The sequence below is a fragment of the Larus michahellis genome, chromosome 2 (genome assembly GCF_964199755.1).
Source record: "Larus michahellis chromosome 2, bLarMic1.1, whole genome shotgun sequence".
Lineage (NCBI taxonomy): Eukaryota > Metazoa > Chordata > Aves > Charadriiformes > Laridae > Larus > Larus michahellis.
The window spans coordinates 105,311,397-105,332,032 of NC_133897.1; the positions used below are offsets into that span (position 1 = coordinate 105,311,397).

The 20,636-nt window shown below is 44.2% G+C and overlaps 1 protein-coding gene across 6 annotated transcripts in view; it reads left to right on the forward strand.

The window, feature by feature from the left end:
• The window catches only part of ZNF516 (zinc finger protein 516), a 104,479-nt gene that overhangs the window by 65,723 nt on the left and 18,120 nt on the right, over positions 1–20,636 (forward strand). The gene's annotated exons all lie outside the window — the stretch shown is intronic.

Below are 20,636 nucleotides of genomic sequence, written 5' to 3' on the forward strand. Positions count from 1 at the left end.
TTGTACCTCTTGTGATTGTAAAATTAACCAGAATCATTGATAGTTACGAGAGTGATGACGGAGACCCAGGCGCTGTCAGAACAATGTGCTTTGAGGCATGCTTAAATCTGTTAAGACAATATTTCGTGTTGGTGCATGCTCAGTACACAATTCAACAGCACGGCAAAGCGCGTCTGCCTTGCTCTCAGCTGTGAGGGTGGATAAAGGATGAAGACTAATTACTACTGAATTTGACTCAGCGAAGAAGGGGCAGGTCCCGCTCCATTCGGAGGGACATCCAAGAAATTTTAGTCACAGGTCCAGGTGTCTGTCTCTCTAGGTTTTGTTTGTTTTGTTTTTTTAATACGTCAAAATTGGATTTTCTAACTTTCTGAATAGAAGAAAGGTTTGGGTTTTTTTGTTGTTTTTTTTTTTAATCGGAACATAGTGTGAGAACTTCCAGGGAATCAGTGAGAAATTTCTAAGAAACAGCTGGAAATAACAGCGGAGAAGGCAGTGCCATCTCTATTCTCTCCCTGCCTCGCAGCCCACAGACGTACTGTAGATCCCTGTTCATTTATATCAGTGACTAAAGGACCTATTTAAATGAATGAACTTCATGAATTAATAAGGGGGGGGGGGGGTAGAAACCTGCATTACAAAAGGTACTTTGTTCTTAGATGTTGAGAGTAAGTTTGGTTTGGTATTTCATAACATAGCGCCGACTGCCATTTGCTGTATTTTGTAATACACCCCTAGTAATATGAGATCGCACCACAGATTCCTGCCATTAAATGGTTATTCAGACGTGTTGCACTACCAGCAGCTTTTTGCTTGCATGTGAATTATTAGGTGTTTGAATTAGCAAAATGTGAATTTGCAAAGTTTTGCTTCGCTAGTGGTACAGCGGATACTTTAGCCATTTGGTCGTCGGCTACAGTCGTTCTGTGTTTGACCTTCTCAAAATAATGCCTGCTCGTGCCTCTGTAATTAAACATCTGTCAGGGTTTTCAAACTGCCCTATGAGTTTTCTTTTGGGGGAGGGGGGAGCAAACCCCTGCTTTTAGGGGGGAAAAATGGTGTGTGTAACAGCAAAATGTATTTTGGCCATTTTGCAGGAGGGCAAACCTAGGAAATCAGCAGCTTTCTTCTCCGTTTTGGCTGATGTAAATAAGCAGTAATTTATTGAGACATCCGGCGCAAAACTGGTGTGAGAACAGAACTTTGGGCCTCGTGTGGCAGCTTGAGCAGATGGGTGCTTCTTACTATTTCTTAAAAACTGAAATGACAGGGAGATTGGGGTTTAAAAATCACAGCTTCTATCGCATGCATTAATTAAAGGAGTTTAGTGTAATAATTTTATCTTATTGTTCTAAAGCATATGGTCAGGTACTTTCAGTTTTCAAAAGTACTCAGCCCTTCTCTGGGAGGCACGGCTGTTTGTTCAGTTAAATTCCTTCTGATTAAGGCTCCCTGAATAGTCGTTGCCTTCATATACCGCGACCAGCTCTGTTTTCTCTATGCTACGCTGATAATGGGGTCACTGGGAGATTTCTGAATTACAAGTTCTAACTGAAGTTATAGTGCTTCAGGGACGCTTCACTGCTCAGCACAGTCTGATGTGCCTCAAAGTACCATTGGAGCACTTGGGGTGGTGGCTCATACATTTCTATTCCTGACTCGTTTTGCTCACAGGGGGAGCACTGTGGCAATTTCGGTTATTTCCTATCAGGTCCAAAATATCATAATATTTTTTAATACAGAAAGAAGTTGGAACCCAACCTCTGTGGTGATCTAGCAGTACTAGCATTTTTCTTTTCTTTTCTTCTCTCTTTTTTTTTTTCTAATGTTTTTTAAAATATGCCTGCAATAGCCTGGCCTTTATCACTTTTTCCCTGCAAAATATAAACCTGCAGATTTTTCAAATCTGAAAATGGCATGCATCAAGAGTGCCGATTTAGCAACCTCAGATGGAAGAGGTGGGCCCTTCTCTAGGGTCTTAAACTGATGGGCTGTGACAAGGTCGCTTAAAGAAAAAGGCCCTTATTGTAACTGTCACGCAAGTTTTATTTGAAAATGTTAGTCCTGTGGATTTGGTACAGGTTTTGCTTCTTCCAACCAAACTTGACATTCCCTGGAAGAGCAGATGTTCGTGGAATGAACTTCTGGGGAATTAACTAATTAAGAAGATCGAGCCTCTGCATTTTTCCAAACCGTGTATCCTGAGGCTGCAGTGTGGTGTTAGGGCTCTTCCTTGGCAGTGCTTGATAGACATGTAGGCTAAGACTGGGTGAAGATCTGGAACCGTCTGCCAGGCTGATGCTCCGGTGCTGGAGTTCATCAAGGGAAAGGGGAAGAGCTGCCAGTTTGACAGCTTTCCTGCTTTCCCTTTAAACTGCTGATCAGGAGATGTGGAGATGGCATCCATTTCCAGCAATTTGCTGGAGAGCCCATCCTGGTACCAGTTCAGGGAGTGAGTAGGCAGAGGTGATTTATCCTTTCCATCTCTGGCCAACATCACCTGGTAAACATGGGCTCTGCATCTGGGGCATGCAGATATTTTCATCAGCTCTGAGACTGACCTAGTGATGAGTTGTAAAATGATGATGAACACAAGTTGTACGTGTCTCTCTTTCTTTCTGTTTTGTTTTGTTTGGTTTTTTTTTTTTCATTTATTTGTTGGCCAAGCTGGGTAGAGCCACTCCCAGCAGTTGGGAGGAGCACCTTACAGGAGCTGAGTTGTTGTTCTTTGTCTTATTAAGTGCTACAGCTCCCTGTAACAAGCTATTAAGCTGTTAGGGCAGGCTGATCTGTCTTTAGACTGTATTGACCCATTATCACCCCGCGTCTTCATGTCTTAGAGGACAGGCCACACCAAATAAGGGATTTCTTAGATCCTCTTAGATGCAGGAAGGAGCTTGGTAGAAGAGGTAGGTTGGCACCCACCCTCAATGAGACAATCACAGTAAAAGGGGCTGTTGATAGTGCATTTCTGACATTGGGGGAATGGAAAACCTCCTCTGAGGGTGTCTCAAAGAGAGGTGAGACTTGTTCAGTGGTGGATCTCCATTTTGAGGGTGCAGCCATCACTTGCAGAGAGAATCTGCAGGATGGAGAAAACTGAATCAGCAAGGATTTGGGGTTGAGAAGATTGGCATAAGGATAGAGGCACTCTTCACAACCCCTTCTAGCACCTTTCGACTTGGATTACAAAACCCGTCAGCCTAGAATTTGGGAGCAACTTTAACTGATCTTATGCCGATACTTTAAATTTCTCATACTTAATTTTAAAATGAAGGCTAGAAAAAATGAATGAAAGCTACTTAAAATGAGTCTAAGATCCAAATATGCATATTTTGAAAGTACTTTTCGTAGCAGGATGATATTATGGTGTTTAAATCACTTCTTTCCACAGAAAATAATTAATTTCTTGTGATTCAGTAATGTTGTTAGACAAAGTATTGCTTTGTTTTTTGTGGTTTTTTTTTTTCAGCCTAGTAACAAGATGACTCAGATAGTAACCTGGATAATTAGGTTACTTAGAAACAATTTCTATTAAAAATTTAGTTTTGTGTTTTAACATTACAGTTTAGGTTTGCTACCAGTAGTAGTGGATCAGTTTTGAACCAAAATAGGGTATGCATAAAAAATTCAGCTCCATTTTAAAGTAAATACAGGAATACAACACTGAAGTAATAATGCATTTTTTAGGTATACAGAATGAAGAGTGTTTTAGAAGAGCTGCTATGGTACTTGCACTTCTGATTTGTTTGAAAACAAAGATTGTATTTTGCCACAATATTGAAAGTACTCTGCAGTCTTAAATGTTTTAAGTTGTTTCTGTTGAGAAGATTTCCAGGGTAAAACTCAACTTCTCTTTGAAGTCTGACATTAAGCATCATAAACCATCTAGTACAATGCAAGTGCCAGTGATATTCAGCCATATGAAATTCCTGGTAGTTTAGTTGGAGTCTGAATTTTATGTTTAGGTTGAGGGAGCATGAATTTCTTGGGCAAGAGTAACTGCCTAAAGGAAGTTTTTTGACTTTCCGTAAGCAGAAATATAATGCATTGAAAGTATAAAAGTTGAGAAAAACTGAAGAGTGGTGTTCAGAGATGTTGGGGGAAGGAGAAGGCAGAGAGAATGTAAAACGCTCCTGTTTATTTTTATTTTTTTTTAATGACTGGGACTTTTTTTGCCCTACATAATGACTCTAGAGCTTCACTGCAACTAGTTAACTTGAGTGGAAAGAAGGAATAACCGGGCTGCAAACTCTGATCTAAATATGCAGAGATAGTAAATGATGAAGACTGGGTATGACGAGGAGTTAGGATCAGTATGGCTGTTCTCAGTGCGTTACATCTTCAAAAACTGGTGTTGCACCGGTTGATTAAGTTCCCTGTCCTGGCCAGAGCAGGTGGTCAAGGAACTACAAGTGAACTTAAGCCAGAGACTTTTATGTGGAGAGTTGGGTCGAGTAGAAGACAGAACTTCTCAGTTAGTTGGAGCTAAAAGACGCTCTCACTTCCGAGTAACAGTGCTCCTCTTCCAGAGGGCAGACAACTTTAATCTCAGAGGGATTGAACAACTTTCTCATGGTTGTCTATGGGACTAAAGTATGTGGTAAAACCTAAAACTGTAACTTGGAATGTCTTTGGATGACTTTAACTACAAAACCATCCACCCTCTGAGATACTTTTTTTTTTTTTTTTTTTCTCTCGTGAAGCAGAGAGTGAAGCAAGACAAAAGGACAGAGAAAGATTATTGGTGAGTAGTAAGAAGGATGTGTTCTCAAGGTACTGGAAGGGTGTTGGGGAAAGAGCTCCAGAAGGCATCATTATGGTTTTGACTGGGACAAAAGTAGGTGTAATGAGCTGTTCCATGGGCTAGATAATACAGAAGGATAGACAGGAAGATTCAAACAAGGAGAAAAGTGTTAGCGTAAAGTCCTTTTGTGGGAACTCGGTGGAGATTGAAAAGTTGACTCAGCTTCCTAGTTGGTGGAAGGCGCTTGCTGCCGATTTCTGCATGCTGCAGTAGAAAGGTGGCTTTCACACCTGTGACCTGAAACACAGACCGCTGAAATCTAGAAACAATGCAAAGGATTCCCTTCTCATGGGAAGCCTGCTTGCAGATCCCAAACAAGATGAAAAGAGGTACCTCACAGAGTACAATTTCTTAATTATAGACAAAAGAAAACTTTAAAGGCTCCCTTTAAAATAAAAAAGGGGGGAGGGGAGGGAAACTGTTGACAGTGAGCTTGGGAAAGCCAGTGTTTCATCAACAAATATACGAAATTAAGACAGAGCCTTGGAAAGTCCCTGGTGAGCTCTGTGCTCATTTATGCTCTGACTTTTTGGAGGAACTTTCATTCTGTAGTAATGGAAGAATTATTACGTGAATTAAACCTAAATCTTTAAACCAGGCAGTTTTTTGAGAATTTAGCTTGAAAGAGACACTTTTTGTTATACTTTGATAAAACCGCCTGTTCTGAATTTGCTGCTGTTGCTCTCAATTCCCAAAGAATCTAATGGAGAAGTGTAGTGTCTGGGAAGAGTCGGTGGTTTGCTCTCATTCCTCGATAGGCTGAAATGGAAAATAGATGCCAATCAAAGTACCAAGTGCACTTGGGCGCCTAGTGACAGCATTTCCACGTTTTTCAGAACATAATGAAATGAAAGCTGTGCCCTATGAAGGAAAGCTTATGAAGTATGTTTTAATGCTAAAAAATAGGAGTACCCGAAATCCTTTATTGCTTTAACAATAAACAATTTTAACAATGCCTTTGTTTCAGAGGCTCTTCCCCCTAGATCCTTGATTATTTTTTTTTTTGCTGAGAATAAGGAGTTGTCTCCATTTATCCTACTCCAGGTCTGAGGCTTGAAGTTGAATTCAGAACAGAAATACATACTTTTTTATTTTCCTCACTACGTTTGGAAAAATCTGAAGTTTTTTATTCACATGGCCTCTCCAAATATTTTAAATTTAGTAATGTGTTGCTGCAGCATCTTAGCTTGTCCTCTCTGACCACAAGCTCGCAGTCCGGAGTGGTGTAAAACTGACTTGGTTGCAAACGTTGGATGCCATCTCCATAGATGCCTGCCCTCTTGTGTGCGTTACTGCTCGTTGGTGTACTTTCCGGTTAGTTTTGTGTGTAAGTGAAACTTCTTCCACTCCTGCCGCACTTTTTTAATCTGCAAGAATGTTCTCTCAATTAGCACTCGGCAGGCAAAGGTTTTTGCATTTGTGAGGTCTTTGTATTTTCTTTTCCCACAATTCTGTGTTTTCCCCAGTGGCTGCGCTGGGAAAGTTCAAGCGATCCGTTCCTGCAGAGAGATGCACGTGGGCTAACTGATTACCATGCACCAAGAATGACTCTGGGAAAAGACGGAGATTGGCATGACCTCATCCTGCTGCTGACTGCCCAGACTCCGGCCTGTTTTGATGGAGGTCTTCCACATAGCAGGAGCAGTGAACGAAAGTCAAAACCCCTGTGTTGGAGGTTTTGTTTCCCCTAAAATGGATGCTTTTCTACCATCTGCAAACACGGTGCTTCCTGTAAAGTAACCTATATGAGCCTATTGGGGTCTATTTATTTCAAGGGACTTTTGGTTTTAGAAAAAGGTATAATATAGCACATTATGTAGAAAAGCGCATCAAAATACTGTACTTGTCTCTGTTCCTGCCATTTCTCTAATTACACTGACCCAGACACAGCTTCAGCTGTGAGTGTTTTATTCTCTGTTTTCTTGGTGGTTGCAAACACTTTGACCTAGGTGAGTTCTCGATGTCAGCAGGACTCGGTCCTGCGGGAAGCGTTTGTCGTCGGAGAGGATGGAGCACACACTCCGCCCCCCACGAGATCAGTTGTGTCCCCATTATACAGAGGTCTAACGATGCGTGTGGTTTTAGTTATGGATGGCAGCGGAGCGCAGCTCAGGCGCTTCCCCGGCGTGGGGACCAGATGTCCCAAATTCACAGCTGGTGAAATGTGTAATGGGAAGATCCTGTGGGACGCTGGCTGCCCCTTCCTGGTCCCATGGCTAGTTCTCCTCTTTTCGGCACGGCGAGGCGCTTCCAAGGTGCGGTGGTGGGCGCTCACAGGTACACCAGGTGACTCGACCGGCACGGTCTGTGGAACCAGCTCATATTCAGGGCAGGAACGGGACCGGTGTCCCGTGTGGCACTGCTGTCACCTGGGGATGCTTCTGCAGGATGAGCCCTTCTTTTGGGTTGGTTTGTTTATTTGTTCGGTGTTTTTTTTGTTTTGGTTTGGGTTTTGGTTTTTGATTTTTTTTTTTTTTTTTTTCCCCTATGGAATAATAGGAAAATTCCTATTTCCTATTCCCCCGCACCCCGCAACTCGGCAGCGTTTCCCAGCGCTGAGGACCTGGCTGAGGCGCGGGGTGCTGATGGTGACCGGAGGGGGGTACATACGCACGGACCTGAGGTTCCCACCTGCGCTGGGTTAGCCGTGCTTGGGGCTGGTGGCCCTGAGCAGCAGCTGTGGCAGCACGGTCACCTGTGGGGTTTGGTTTTTTTTGGTGAGGAGTTTGGATTGGTTTTGGTTTGTTTGGGGGGGGCGGGTATTTTTCGCACTGTGTGTAGGGTTTGGTTTGTTTGGGGGTGTTGTTTTTGCGCCGTGGGGAGGGTTTTGGGGCAGGACGCCCAGGCAAGCACCCGCACTAGCCCAAACGCGAAGACAACGAGGCGCTTTTGCGAGGGGCGGTTGGGAGCGGGGGGAGGGTTTGGAAACCGGCTGCAGGCCCCGGCCCCCGCCCCGGCCCCGGCGGCAGCAGCCCCAGGCGGCGGCGGCGGCGGGCTCATCCGCTGGGCGGCGGCGCCACCTGGTGGCCGTGGGCGGAGCGGCCGGCGCCGAGTCGTCCTCCCTCCCCTTCCGCCGCCGCCTCCTCCTCCTCCTCGCCAGCTCTGCAGTCCGCAGCTGCCCGGTGCCTGCTTGCTGCTGAGCCAAGGGCTGACATCGGCACGCAGGGAAAACAGCAGCCCCTCTAATCACAGTGGAGATGCCAAGAGTTTTCTTGTAGGCAGCGTAGTGTAAAAAAAAAAAAAAAAATCTGATTTAGGCGTGCTCTTTGGGACGCAGGAGCTACCGTGGTGCGTTTGTGTCAGGGAGAAGTCAAATGCGCTGCACGCGATGATGAATTCGTAGGGTGGGATTTGAACTGAGAGCGTTAGCTGTATGCAGATGTAGGTGCCAAGGTGAAGTACAGCGTGGTAGTGCTGAGAGTGTATTACTTAATTGATGGGGATAGGTAACTCCATTAGCTACGTAACCTCTCTCATAACTGCTTTGAGTCACATGGGAAGCTATCTCTTTCTTTTGATGAAACGACTAAGACTGAAATGGGGTTGATGCAATGTCTGTGCCGTAAAGACTAGTTATCACCTGGACCTTGTGTGTAGTCAGGTGTGCAGGTGGACTAAGTCACGGATTAAATACGTCTTAGTGAATAGATTTAAAATGACTCTGACTTTGAGGAGGATTTTCAAAATGCTTTATTTTCCTGACATTGGCCTACTCTGTATCTTTGCCAGAGTAGTTGTGGTAATAAGTACTTCTTTGTGTGATGCTATTGGGGACACACACACGCCATGCAATTGTTTACCTCTTTCTTTTTGGAAATATCTGGGCAAACAGCTGTTTTTCTGTATGACTTCTTGCTATTTAAGAATCTGAATTAACCAGATTAATATCTTAAGCCTATTCTTCCTTAGGCAAGTTTTATTTCTGTCTGGAAGCAGTCTTAAAGAGACAACTGTGCTTAGGATGGGGGGGTGTCCTGCCTCTTGTAACAGTAGGGTGTGGATAAATGGCAAATAAGTGATGTAGGTGATCTGAGGAGCTCTGCCTTTATTGGTAACTTAATCCTTCATAATTTTTTTTTCAGAGGAGTTTTATGTGCATAACAACAGACCCTGCAACTGATGCACAGCTCTGGCGGTAGGGTGGGGAGGTGGTTTAGTTACCTCAGTTCCCCTTGTCCCTCCCCAGTGCGTTGTTTAACCCTGCTGGAATTGCTCTGACCAGACCCGTCGTGCGCTGCTGGGAAAGCAGATGGCCTTCCTGAGTTTCCAAAAAAATCAGGTCCCCGTAAGACCTGAACGCAGGGGAATAATTAACACTTGAGCTCCTCAGGAGGAGAGGTGTCAGTACTGCTTCTTGCAAAAATACACCAGACTACAGCCCTCGCCCAAGAACCAATGGAGCTTGTTCCTTGCTCCCAGCGGGGTGTTCCTCCATCCTACTGGGTTTGCACATCTGAGAAGAGCTTACACTGAAGTGGCAGGCATTTTTCTGTTTAAGGACACCTCGTGTACATAGCCGATCATCAGCATTTTAAAATCTACCCTTTGTTAATGCCGCGGCAGGCGCAGGGATTTTTCATGCTGTTTTCTATGGCCTTGCTCTCAGTATGGAGACGAAAGATGGCAATGAGGTTAACCAAGCCTCTTGCCCAAAATGGTGTTTGCAGGCTGCTGCAGATACATGTGTAGAAGCTCTTTTCTATCAAAACAAGTTTGTAAAAGTGCCCTTAAACACACTTTCCTACTTTCTTGTAACGTACGTAACAGAACAAGGGCTGGGGAAAGGAAAAAAATCTGTAGTAGTTTCTAGCCTTTCTGGGTGTCTGTGTGTTGGGTTTTTTTCAAATCCTTTTGAAAAGGAGAAATTCCAAATTAAGCCAGCCTGTGGCAGTGTTTTTCAGCATTTCTTTTGCTTCTGCTGCGTTTAAAGCTTAAAGCCTTGATGCTAATTGGAAAAGTTGGGAAGCTTCCTATGCACTGTATGCAATAGTTAGTTTCAGTATTTAATAACGCTTTAGCATTTTAACACAGCTCTGTACTTATTAAAATGAGTGTGTGATATAAATAATCATGACTCACAGGCGCAGAATTACTCTTTCATTTTCTATGAAGCTTATTTTGAAAGTGATGTGTTGCTATTGCTATTTTTCAAATGGATTTGATTCCCCACCCATCCTCCTTTAGCATAACAATGTTTCTATTATTTGAAAGGTTCATTAAAATACATTTAGAGATGGTTCTTCTTTTTTCAATACATCTTTGAGACATCCTCATGTCTCCTGACCTTCCTGAGCCACATCATGCACCGTGGGGTGATTCTCATCTGACTTCCTTCCCAAACAGAAGGCTGCTTCTTTTTTGAAATGGGAAGCCTACACACCAGAGCTGAATAGATGCTGGGATTTCTTACATCTTTTAAATGACTTGTTAGAAATTACTGTTTTCCTTACTTATTTTCCAGATTAGTAAGACTTTAAAAAGTGAGAATTTAAGTGAGCTCAGAACTTTGGTGCTCTCGTGAGCTCTCAAATTTACCTCTCGGTATAAAAGGAAAAGTGTCAGCAAAAATGCTAAAACTCCAAATCCCTTTTAAAGCGCAGGTCACCCGCAGGCAGCTGCCCTTTCTGCTGCCGTGCTTGTGGCGGTAGGTTCCAGCCTGCTTTGTCTATTAGCTCTTCAAGGGGATTATGGAAGTTGCCAGTAAATGGCTGGTGTCTTTAGTGATCTACGTAAGGCTGTCACAAGAGTTGTTTCAAGCCAGATCTGAAAGGCCATTTACTTTGCTGGAAGTGCCTCCCATAGTTATTGTTACTGTTTCCTCTGTTCCTACACAAAGGAGCAAGGGAGGACACTGGAAAGAAAGGGAAGGGGAAAGGAAAGGCTACTTACGTAGCAATTAGCCAACCTGCAAATGCTGCTGCCCTGTGCAGTCAACAGGAGCAAACGCCAGCCATGGTGAGCTGGAGGCTGGGTGGAGGGGAGCTGGGTCTGGCCAGTGGGACCTCGAGCATCTTCTCTTGAGGCCTTTGTCTCGGGGCTGCAGGTTGTGTGGCACGTGTACAGTGCATTTGGTGCAGTTGAGCTGCAGTTGGTGCTGAGAAGATAGTGACCTTGGCCAAGTGGCCAAAAGCTGCCCTCGTGGCTGCGGCCACATGCTCCCTAGTAGCTTTGGTTCCCTTCGGTCCATCCGGAGCAGAGCTGTTCAAATCAACTTTTGATCTGTCAATAGCTTAGAGCCTTCCTGCACCTCGAGGAAACTCTGCACATCCCACACCCTGCTGGGCTCAGCCCCTCATCTGTCCTGCAGCATCCTTGTGGCACCACGTAATGGTGATAGTTATAATCCAGCAATCTCACCCTCATCGAGGGCATCCAGTTTCCAGTGATGATAGTTCAGTCTGTCCAGTTTATGTCTTGGATTTGATCTGACTTGCTTCTTTTCCTTGTTCCAGCCCTGCTTTCTTCCATTCTCTTTCCAAACTCATCTTTCCTCTGAAAGCCTGAAAAAAAAGTTAACACAAGGAAACTGATTTTTTTTTTTTACCCAAGTACAGTACAACTAGAGAATCTTCAAATGCTCGTAATGCTTTTAAAATTATAATCTAAGTTCACTTTGCTGTGATGTGCCACTGACTGACATGCAGACTAGAGATTCTTCACTGCCTTAAGTCTGTGAACGGAGCCACCAGCCATAGTAGTGTGGCCGTCGGCAGGAGAAACAAGGTAAATTAGGTCATACAGAGTTCCTTATTTCCGTAGCTGTGCTACCTCTGTTATCACACTGGGCTTGCTGGCTGTAGTTTAGGTATTACTGCAGAACCGTAGCCTACAGCGCAGCTGTACCCTCTGTTTTTAGACTGAGCAGCTCTAGTAAAGGGCTTTATGATGTATGGCAATACGCTACCCACGCTTAACAAACGATAGGAGAAATGAAATATTGGCTGAGGAATGTTAAGCTGTATGGGGTGGCTGCCAGTCCACAGTCCTGGCCTGGAAAGCCTTTCTCCATAAAGTACTTGAAGGAAGAGGAACAGGTGGTGGTAAAGACGATGCTCCGGAGCAGACTGTAGGAACGAAAGGGAAAATCTCCAGGAAGATTTACAATTGTTTAGGTCTATGTTTGGAGCGGCTCTACAGGCAGGCTGCCACTTGCTTAAAAAAAAAAAAAGATAAAAAATTGAATCATAATTTTCCATCTCCTCTGCAAGTAGTTTTGATGTATCAAAACCAATTGCCCTTCTCTTTCTATGCCTTAAACTAAAAAAGCTAAAAAAAACCCCAAACCCAAAAAACACAACACCCCCTGCTCAAATCCGACCCTCTCAAATTTAATTATGTGTCCTGCTGTGTTAATGGTCGTATGCCCTTTCTTTTCCCTCCTGCTACCTGCACCAAACTTAGCAGGCAGGGCCACACGCACAGAAATGCCTAGCAGCTACAGAGCATACTGAAAGTATTCTGCTTAGGTTTTGGACCAGTTCATACAGTAATTCTATTAACTCTGGAATTACGACAAAGCTGTGCTAGAGTCAAATTGGTATCATCTGGCCTAATCACTTCCTAATTTTGCAGAGCATTCCAGGGGTTTTATATCCCATAATTTTCTTTAAGTATATTACGAGCAGCAACATTTAAAGCAATGCCAAATTGTACAGTTTTCATCTTGGCAAGCAATCCCTGCAAGTGTTTTTGTGTTGGTCCTGTGTACGTATTCATCTCTCCTTCTGTTTTACCTGTAATTTATAGGTAAGTACTTGCCATTCCCTCACCACCTTCCAGGATCCAGACGGTGATGTGGGACTGTGAAGGTGCCTGTAATTTTTAAGCCGATGTAGTACCTTTGCTCCGGCTTGGTCTGCGAGTGGGATTGATGGATCCTTTCCTCTGCGCCCACCTGGGCACTTTGGCGTTGCATATCCTAGAGGAAGAAAAGCAGGTTTGAAGTTTTGTGAGGTGAGGACAGAGTTGCAAAAGCCACGCGTAAGGTGCACAACTCACTTCGGTTTCTCGGCACCGTGCTTTGCCCGACTGTAGCTGGAGCAGCCCTTCATGAGATGGGAAGACGTCGGGATGCTCTTGAAGCTCACAGGGCAAAGGAGGGCTGTGGGGCATGACTGGGAAGTCCGGTCCCCAGTCCCAGAAGGGGCTGTGCTGGGGATGCGAGCAGGATGCAGCAACAGCATGGGGATTGGATGTATTAGTTGCAGCCTCGCTGCGTGAGGATGGACAGACTGGTGTCACCTCCCCTCAGCTCTTTATTTATAGAACAAGCGTTCTTCTCAACCGGCAAAAGCCCCACTGAAGTCTTAACTACGATGGGGTCAAGGTAGTGTGGATAAAGGGTGAAAAGGGCTCCTGGATATACTCTGATAACAGGAGCTACAGTTTTGCCTGCAGATAAGCACACGTTATTTTGTGGGGCTTTTCCCCTGCTGCTGGGTGGAGATTACCCTCATGGGCCTGTGTGAGAAATACAGAGGTGAAAGGATAGGGACGTCATCGTTAGCTCTGCCGCTGCCCAGAATTCCTATGCACCATGTATACAATGACGTGTCAAAAAAAAAAGGAGGTACAGAGAGATGTGATGAACACTGGAAATGTCGTGTCCGTGGCACACTGCCAGCAGCAGCCATTTTACCCACACGTGCACTTTCACTTCATTGCGTGCTCTGCTGTGGATGCTTTCCTTCCCTCACCTTCACATAAAGTCTGTGTTGACTCTGGAAGGGCTGATACCTGGGAGGCAGGTCCCCAAAGCACTTGGTGCTAGAAGAGAGTTTGCGTTTGGGCTTCAGCACAAAGCTTTTTGCACTTGATGCGCACCTGTGCGAAGCTGAGGGTGATGGAAAAGATACTATGCGAGAACAAGGTGGAGTAATTTGCACATGGAGCTGCTCTTGCAGCCAGTTGGCCGTTAGGAGGCTTGTAGCATCGGTACCCTAGATAACAACAAAGCCAAATACTCTTTAAGGAAAAGTTACATACAAGTAGCTGGAAAGATAAAGGTTACTGTGAACTTCGGGCTTGTTTTTCATCATGCCTCTGGTACCTAACAACATGCATTTCAGACTTCAGCCCAACAGATTTTGGACCTGATACCCTTTGCCACCTATTTCCTCAGTTACTTCGTTGGTGCCTACTCACAGATTGTGCTTGAAATTCCAACAACCCTGCTGGCATTTGCATCTGTGGCTGTGTGGATGGGGGATGGTTTCAGGCTTTTTTTTTTTTTTTTTTTTTAAAAAAAAAAAAGTGTTCCTTGAAGTGTGACATAACTCTAAAACATTTCTGCTGTGCAAAGGAATTTGTAATTTTACTGAGCTAGGGAATACCTTGTAGAAAGGGGTCTTTTGTGTGCTGTACCGTAACTGTTCTCAGACTCAGATTTCACTCATCTTAAAAGGTTAAGTTTCAAATTTAATGAACTAAAATTTTTGTGTTTTTTTCCCCGATCACTTCAGTGACCTTTCAGATTCTTTCCAAAATTCAAAATTATGCATTATATAAGATAACAACGACAATAACCTAAAATAATTCAAAACCCTCAACATGTGCAGTCCAGAACTGAACAAACTTTATTGAATTAGTTTGATGGTTGCCTATTCATGTTTTTTGCTGCCCAGATTGTAAGAGCTCAGTGGGTTTTGTTTTCACAAGCAGCAGGTGTCCTCCCGGACAATGCCAGAGAGATTAGTCAAATGTAGACTGGGGAGTGTTAGGAGCGGTGTGCTCGGCTGGCCCTGTCCCGCTTTCATCCCCTGCAGTGTCCCCCAGTTCTGCAGAGGGAAGCAGGTGAATAATATAACAGGGCCCTTCAGCTATTTGCACGCTCGGGGCATGGAGGTACGGTGTTTTAAGCGTTTCACAGCAAGGGTGAAAAGGAACTTGCGGGTAAAGCTAGAAATTGTGGAGGGTAAAGTTAGTGAAATGAAGCAAACAGGACTTTGGAATAAATCTGTATGTTCTAGTTCCAGGAATTTTCTTGCACAAATGTGCAAGAAAAACAGCTGAAAAATAGCGTGGTCATAATAGAAGTTGAATTTAGGGCTCCAAACATCAGTCATTTAGTCATCATGGCATCATGCCACCATGGCATGGTGGTATTACTGTTCGAGAAGAAAAGTACAAGAAAAAAGCTAAATTTTGTTACTCTTAAGGTTCATAAAAACCCTAATGTTGCTTTGGTCAGATAATAATTTCCCCTCCCTGGCCCCACTCCCCAAACCCAGGGATACAAAACTGCAGTTCTCCTCTCTCTCCTTGTGAGACGATGCTTTTCCGTAGTCAACATCCTTTCCCAAAAAGTATTTGGTTGCAAGTTGACGGCTGCCATCATGCAGCCTTGCCCTGAAATTGTTGGCCGTGAGATTAAAAAGTCAGTAAGAAATCACTTTAGGATCTCGTAGGTTTAGAAAAGGAGGAGGAGACCATGAATGCAAGCTATACCAAAGGGCTGCTATTTCTGATTGGTAAAGCCATGATCTGCCTTTATTTGCTAAAGATGAAAGTATGGTGGTGTTAGAAATGTACAGCTGATGGTGTGGAAGTGAAAAGGTAACTCCCCAGCAGCTAGCCATGAAAACGATAGGAAAAAAAAAAAAATTGTTGAAAAATAATACAGAAAAGCAGTGCGGTATAAAGCAGAAACATCTCTCTTGGGACCAGATGAAGGCAGGACTTTTTGGGGGGCCTGGGACTTGTTTTCTGTGCACTCCCAGGCTGTGGCGCAGGACGGTGTTAGTCCCCATCCCCCCTTGTATAGCCAAAGTGAAACCTCTGCAGGATGGGTTGAGCTGGCGGACTGATAAACCACCTGTATCAGCCAGCATCTCAATCTCAGGAGCTGCTTTGGATTTCTGCCCTGTTAAAAACATCAAACCTCAGCCAAAAACGTTGTCAGTTCTGAAATTAGTCCGAGAGGAAGCAGGGGTATTAGTTGATCGTGTGCTTTCTACCCTTCAGCATCACCCTCTTACCTGCTGTCCTGCCCCATCCTGCAGTACCGAGTCCTCCAATCTGATCCTTGGTCATTTCTTTTTCTGAATTATTGTCGAGCTGGTGTAGCTCCGTCTGAAAACATCTAATAACATGTAAAGCAAGATGAACTTTGCAGGTGAGAAGCTGGATCTCGTATCAAAACACCGTAACTTTTTCTTCCCACTGTCATTGCAGCACGTGGCCTTGTGCTGTAAGAAAAGCTAAGAGGGTTTGTAGGAGGTGTCTCTCACTTCAAGCCCGCTTTGCCACCACGTTTGGCATCTGCTGAGTGACGCAGCCAGAGCAGAAAGCAGAGGGGGTGGTGGATAGCTTGTGGACTACAAGAAATAGAGATGCAAGCAGCTAGAACAGGGGGCATGGCTGGTGTAAGACAAATCATCCTCTGCGAAACAGATACCGGCTCTCTTTGAACAGCCCGACCCGCACTCAGATGATAAACCCTATCTGCCAAGAAGGGTCCGTGGGCTCACCGTTGAATGCTCAAGGAGTCTTTTCCTTAGCTAACCACATAGGGAATTAGTATGAAAGGAAGGGTGGTTTTGCCATATGTCTACAATGCAGTTGTAGTGCATGGATATTGGCTTATTGAGGGGTTTTTGTTTGTTGTGCTGGTAGACCAAAGAGTAAGTCAGGCTTTCTGCCTCCTTGTGAAAAGGATGGATTTTTATCATGCGTTGATAATCCATGTTTTGTCCATATAGGTTTTACAGTCTCCAAGCGGTGTTCTACCACTTCCCTTGGCATTCATTCTGCAAGCTGCAAATACACGTAATTGGGGTTGGGTTTTTTCCTGTTCATGGTGAGTTTTCCTGCGTGCAGTTATATCTGATTGTTGTGATAGACTCCAGTGCTCAGAATGACATAATTCCCTCTTTTAGAGCCTGGCACTCCTGGGGAGGCTGCAGGCACTGGCCTGTCACCCTCCCATCTTCCCTCAGCCATGTGAGGGACACTTAACTCATCTTGTTTTCTGGTTGGTTACTTTTCTGTTGCAGAACTCCTTCTGACTTGTCTGTATTTGCAGATCTGCACAGATATTCCGGGGGCATCGAGTATTTTTGTTGGACCTTCTTTCACAGGATAAAAGACCTCAATTATCTGCTGCAAACTTGCTTTTCTGCCTTCTTCCCCCTGCCGTGTCCCATTGTATTGTTCTTAGCGTGGGCTTTACATAGTGCCCATTACTGTTTTTTTTGGTGTGTGTATATATACCTAATGGTGTGTATATATATATATTTTGGGGTTTTTTATATATATATTTATATTTATTTTTATATATATATATATTTATATTTATTTTTTTATATATATATATAAATGCGACCAGCATGGCCATCATGTAAGTATATTCTTCAGAGTGGTAGTTTTAGTTTGTTGTTTGTTTTTTTTTGTAATGCATACTTATATTTGTGAAAGCTAAGCTCAAGAACCTTACCGAGTACATTCATATTTTACTTGACCTCTATTGTAACATCTGTTATTTTCAACATCACTGCTTCCCAGATTTCGCCCTCCCACTGCATGGATTTTTTTGGATCGTTTCCCTTCACTTGTCTTAGCCTGCTTTTTTCCCCAAATGTATCTTATTTGATTATTTTCAGACTGCATTTCTATTCCCTCTAAGTCCCTGTGCATTATTTCCTTGTCCCCGTTATTTTTGCAGCTTCTCCAAATGCGATATTTCCTGGAGATTTAAGTTAGCATGCTGTCTAGAGTCTCTTCTGGATCATTAAAGAAAATACCAAGTGAAACAGGACCTAATACAGGTCTTTGCAATATTGCACCTTCTTCCAATGTTATCCTTTGCTTTTATCGTGATTTATTTGCAGTCAGTTTTCAAATCGAGCCATAGCACTCATCTCAAAGTGCAAATCACTATCAAATGTTTACTAAAAGTCAAACACATCACATCTGCTCCTTTTCCTTCAACTCCTAGTGCTGTAATGCTAGCCAGAAAAGGGGCCAATTTCTAGCCTGTTCTGCTCTTCTGAATAGAAATCACGGTTTCATTGTCCTCGGGCTTGTAGCCTGGTTTACTTTATAGGAAGCCTCATGAATTAAAACAGCTGTGCTGCCCGTTCTGAAATTCGGTTTTGTGGAGAAACAGAGCTGGGGAGAAAACAAGTGGAGTTTATGCATGTGAGGGGGAGAAGGAGAAGAGGTGCACGTGTCTGTGGGGAGAAGGGGAGTCACTTTTATCTGCCTGTGTTAGATATGTAACTAAGTGATGGCAATTAGTTATGTTTCTGAAGAATTGGTTGAATCCCTGAATGTTCCTGTGTTTCTGGGACATGGCTTCCCGTATACTGAAGTGTTCAGTGCTGCACTGCTTTGCTCTCCTGTGGTCTGCGATGCCATCGGTATTTGAAGCTATGGTCAAACTGAAGGCACGAGATGGCATCAGCAGCCACCTCCTAGCTGGCCATCTTGTAAAATAGGTCTGCTTCAGCTGTTGGCTGGGTATCCATGGCACAGAAAAACTGTAACGTTTCAGGGATGTGGTAAAAGGACCTTTATCACTCTTACATGCAACAGGTAAACGGCCGTTTTGGGTAAGAAACAAAGGAATTGAGACAAACTTGGGTCCATGAGAGGGACTGTAGGATAAAAAGTGAGAGCATGTTTAGACAAGAACTCTTGCAATAGGGAAATGTGAGTTATAGTCCCTGGAGATCATGCAAAAGGCATCCCATTCATGGCTTTTTGCTTTGACCTGGCCATAATAAAATCTTGAAAGTTTCTGGTGACAGTAACGCCTGCACTGCGCTGGTTAGAGCAATATTTTATACCAGTGATTTAAAAGGTTTGTTAGTACCCCTTTTCAGCTGGGGCAAGCGGCTGGGAGCAGGCAGAAATAAATTAAATCTATTTTTGTAAAAAGGCTCTGCCTATATTATTGGGTTGCATACCATCTCTTCTTTCTCTTGTCTGTGTCTTCTCTTTCCCCCTGGCTTCTGCTACCTGCTTGCAGCCGCCCATCCTGGACCACCACCCATGACGGGAAGGATGGCACATTTCAGCCTGGGTGTTGATGTATGTGGCGTGTCGGGTCCCTGGTGGAGAGCAGGATGGAGCTAGGGAAAAGCTTATGCTGTGCTTTGTGCTGGTGAAGAAGTTTGAGTTGGCCTGCAGGTGAAGAGCGTGTTTGTCCAAATCTTGGGGAAGGGGGTAGGGGTGTGGTTTTGTTTTGTTTTGTTTTTCTAGAAGCCTAGCTTGAGCAATTAACACAAATATTGCTATTGAGGCTCCTGATCTAAGCGTTTACAATTATTCCTGGTATGTTCAGTACTGTTTGTGTGAGACATCAGAGGAATTGAATCTAGCAAGACACTACGAAGAGATGTTAGAAGCTCTGTTTTGTAATAACCTTACAAATTTTTATATATTGTACTGACAGCGTATCCCTTTAGCATTGTGGCAACTGCAGCCCTAGATACGCCTTAGAAATGCCTTCATCGTTTTTCTACTCCGTGCTACATTTTCCACCTGGAAAATTCCTTTTTCTTTGGAGGCTGCATTAAAGCAATAGGGCTAAAAGGACTGTAGCCACCTCTAGATGTGCAGTCCCAGGCTTTATCCCCGTGGTCTGTCTCTCTGCTTCTTCCTCCTCCCCCCTTCCCCAAGCACAGATCTCGAGACCAAGCCCAGACCTAACCCATTCCACCTGTTCGGCTTTGTCCTCTCTGCTGAAACAGCACAGTACATATATTTTCACCAAGTCAGAAAGCATCACAGAGTGTCTGAGGTACTCAGAGCAACCCGGGACTCCGGGCATCTGCCGATTCGCCCCTTCATCGCGGCTGCCCAGGTGGACCAAGGAGCAGCTGGAGCCTCCAAGCCCCAGCTGGAGCTGGGCTAGTGGTGGTCCCCCACCTCCCTCCTCTGCCTGCTCTGCTCAGCGTAGCCAGTAGATCGGTTCAGTCTCTGCTGAGTACTGCTACAATTGAATGGTTTGGTTTTGCTTTGCTTTATTGTTTACTACGATGATCAAAGGAGCCACTCCTTCTGATCGTAAAGAGAAGCCTTAAAGTCTTATTTAAGAGCACAAATATTTTGGGCTTTGACAGATGTGCTTTGAAAATAGCACAGATGTGCAGTGTCAGATTTCACCTCTGCATGCAGTGTCTTTGTTTTAAACTGTAAATTTGGCTAGTAGTGCTGGGCATGTGCTTTCCCAAAGCCTTGCCCCCTGCAACACAGGAAAAACAAGTTTCTGCATTGTGGTTCCCCCCCCCCCCCCCCCCGAATTTACGCACTTAGGGAATTTAAAAGGAAGACAATATTGGCAGAGTGAGCGCTCAGCCCTGCAAGGCTGCAAATCTGTGGGTTATTTTTAACCTAATTACCTTGAATTAAACAAAACGTTAAGAATTTTTTGCTCGAATTGAAGGTGAGGCTAAGTAGACTTTATTTGCAGTGAAACTCCAGCTGAAGACATGCTTCTTCCATTGCGCCGTGCAGAATAATGCCCGTGGCATTGCGCTGCACTAACCAACAGCGCTTGATTTTCTGAAGCACTGGCTTTTGTGAGTTGATGCGAGAGGATATGCAGCTCTAGAGCAGTTCACTCCTTTGCCGTTTTCACCCCTCCTACGGATGCAGTGATCACTTTGGGCTGGTGACATTTTAGATGGAGCATGGTCTCCTTACACTTGCCTGGCAGTGGCTCATTAACTACATGTTAATTGAAACTGAAAGTTTGTCAGATGATTCAATTCAGTTACATGTTAAATGGATTCAGTGCAGTAGGCATTACTGCTGTGGTGAAAATCTCTGTGGAATTGATTTGTGAACTGATTTGGAGGGATTCAATGGCTGCTTCAATGGCTCG